Source organism: Orycteropus afer, unplaced genomic scaffold (assembly GCF_000298275.1).
Source record: "Orycteropus afer afer isolate SDZICR_OR568_19922 unplaced genomic scaffold, OryAfe1.0 scaffold00019, whole genome shotgun sequence".
Lineage (NCBI taxonomy): Eukaryota > Metazoa > Chordata > Mammalia > Tubulidentata > Orycteropodidae > Orycteropus > Orycteropus afer.
The window spans coordinates 6,950,557-6,953,920 of NW_006921606.1; positions in this window are offsets into that span (position 1 = coordinate 6,950,557).

The window sequence follows — 3,364 nt, forward strand, 5'->3', positions numbered from 1 at the left end:
ACCATCCCACCACCCTAAAGAAAGCTTTGGTCAGACCTGGGTGCTTACATTAGGTTGCTGCATAAATCCCACTACAACTAGAAGATGAGCATTGTATATATAGGTTTCCAAGGCTGATGGTTTGCTCCAATATACAACAGTGATACCACAAACCTCCTACAGGCCACATTTTGACAGTGCTCCAGGACATCTGGTACTTCTCCAAAGCATTTTTCTTTTTACCACCTGAGTGGTTTTTCTTGCCAACAAATTTTTTTTTACCCATCAGCACAGCTGAAAGTCTTCCCTTCAAAAACTCAAAGCTGCCTGCACACAAACACAGGAACATAGACTCGGCATCTCATTGCACATCTAGCATCTTGCACAGGTCTGGAGCCATATCTGGAGCAATATGATTCTACAAAAAGCCTTTTTTATATGACAGTAGTAGGAACTGAGAAGAGGAACTGAGAAGAGAATGATAATAAAGGGGATCCTGAAGCTGCTGGTGTCTTTCGTGTGTTTAAAATGAAGCCTGGTTTGCAGTTTCTTGGAGTCTGCAAAGGGGTGCCAAGGGACATCCTTCATTCACATCTTCAGTAACTCATCAGATTTATTGAGCACCTAGTATGTACCAGGCACCATTAAGAACTGAGGGCCAACAAGACACACACAATCCCTGTCCTTTCAGAGCTTACAATCAATATGGACTTTATAGAGCCAACATATCGTAAGGGCATTAGTCCATGATTGTGACAGCACCTGTAAGACAGGAAAAGAGTGATAGTGGGAACTGACTTGGCCTCTGGAGCAGGGGAGGCAGGACCAGCAAGTGAAAGGCAAAGTGATGGTCTGAGGCTGGCATTGAGAGGTTGCTGGGGGGATTCCTGACTACTCCTTTTTACTCCTTCATGGCCACTACCATCTAGGTGGGGAGAAACTTGTGGCTGCTGCTTAAGCATCTTTGTGAGCTGGCCCAGCCTGGGCCCACAGCAGTTTTCAGGTTCCTGTAGGAAGGCTGTAGTCACACAGGACTAGGGAAAACTAGTGCAGGGCCGGGTTTGGTATTCTTCTGCATGATTCTCTTTGCTGATGAGACCAATTCTGGAATGAGGCAGTTGGAGCACCGACAGGATGGGGTAAGGGTGCAAGCAGTGCTTTTCCTTCTCCTTTCTCCATCTCTTGGCAAAGCCTAGGGAGGCAGCAGCCTGATCATACATGGACAGAAGGATGGCAACAGGATCTCTGCACCTGGGCCAGCCCCTTGGGCTCCCAGTAGGAAAGCATACCGCACTGGCTCCACCTGTGCAGGATGCCACCTTGGGAGTCGGTGGGGAAAGTGAACCACTATGGGCACACCTGACCACTAGAATGCCTGTGCTAAAATGACTCTGTAGAGTCTGCTAAGAGTGCTGCCTTCTGCCCTTGTGGAAGGCCAGGGTCTCTCTTGGCCACATGGGTCCAGAACTGAAGCCAGATGCCATGTGGGCAGTGAGGGGGGCCACTGGCTTGAGATAGCATAGTGTCCATGGACCCACAGTTCCACTCATTCACCTGGCCAGCTTTGTTCACTCTCAGTTCAGTACTCTGGGCCCACATTCCTTGTTCCTATGCCCTGTGGTTTATATGACAGCCTCTTTTTTGCTACCACTGTTAAGTTTTTCTATTTGTTTTTTATTGTGGTAAAAACACATGTAATATTTGCCATTTCAACATTTTTTACATGTGACATCAGTTACTTTCATGTTATGCAACCACCAATACTATGTGTCTCCAAATTCCTGCTGAGTTTTTCCCTTATATATTCTTCCATTTCCTTTATGTGATAGTCTTCTTTGACCACAGTGTTGCTTATTTCCTTTCTCCACTGATTCCCACTCTCCCTCCTTTTTCCCCTTGCTACCTCCAACTTCCTGCCCATAGCCACACCCTCCCCCATTCAAGACCCAGAAGAAATCCTCTCCCCCTTCCATCTCAGGAAGGCTCCAGGGAGGCCAAGTGAATCCCGTTAGGCTGGCCTTCTCTTTCTACCTGTCTGAATCAGGGCAGCACTTCCCGGCTTTTTCCTGCCATGGCACACAGATTTCTGTGCAGTATGCTTAGGTACACAGGAAAACCTGTCCAGCCTGGGGAGCCCAGATCCCACCTGGTCACTCTGAAAACTGAGGGAATACCCTGGTAACCCAGTGGTGCATGCACACTGTGGGTCCATGGACACTACGCTCTCTCAAGCCAGTGGCCCCCCTCATAGCCCACATGGCACCTGGCTTCCGTTCTGAGCCCACGTGGCCAAGAGAGACCCTGGTCACCCTGAAAACTGAGGGAATAGCCTGGTAACCCAAGTGGAGCATGCACACTGGCTGGGAAGTTCTGAGTGAAGGCTCTTAGGTTCCAGGAACCAAATGGGGATAACAGACAGAAAAGAGTATTTATTGGGCAACTGCGGGACAGTTATCAGTGGTTGTTGTTGTTGTTGTATGTGCCTTCGAGTTGGACCCGACTCATAGCGACCCCTCCTTGGGTTGCCGAGGCAGTATCACTACAGAAGTAGATTGCCCCATCTTCCTTCTGAGGAGTGGCTGGTAACTAGGTCAGGAAGGTTAGGTTCCAGGGCAGGTGTCAGCAACAAACAAACAATGTCTTCAAAGGCCACTAGCAAGAGGGAATTTCACCTCTAAAGGTTTAAATTTCTGAAAGTGTCTCCCTGGCCTACCATGGCTGGTAGGTCTTGATCAACCATCCCCCCCAATGAAGCATGCAATGGGAGTGGTGTTCCCCTAAGGGGAAAATAAAAGTACAGTTGCCAGAAGAATACTAGTTAAGTATCTAAACAGCAGGTGGCACTATAGTGCCCTGTCCTCTGTGTAGTGCCCCATTTGCTGTCTGGCCCACTGCTTTCTGCCTCCTGGGAAGCAGAAGGATATGATGTGGTAAGGTTGACTTTTCTCCCTTTCCTACAAATGATAAATTGTTGTTATTTGCCATCAAGTCAGACCCGACTCATAGCGACCCCTCCTTGGGTTTCTGAGGAGGTATCACTACGGAAGTAGAGTGCCCAACCTTCCTTCTGAGGAGTGGCTGGTGGGTTTGAACCACAAGCCTTCTGGTTAGCAGTCAAGTGCCCTAGGCACTATGCTACCAGAGCTCCTACAAATGATATGGGGGTGGGGGAAACAAATCACTAATTGTAAACTTTATTATTCAACAGTGACTAAGGAGAGAGAAGTAAAAAGTGCACACACATACACCTTAAAGCACCGGGAAGATGTTAAGTGCATAATTAAATGACACATTCCCCATACTTCTAGCAACAAGCTTCTGCCCAGCCTAGGTTCTTCCTCAACAATTTGTTCTTTTTATTTTTTTTTTTTTGTCTTTTTTTTTT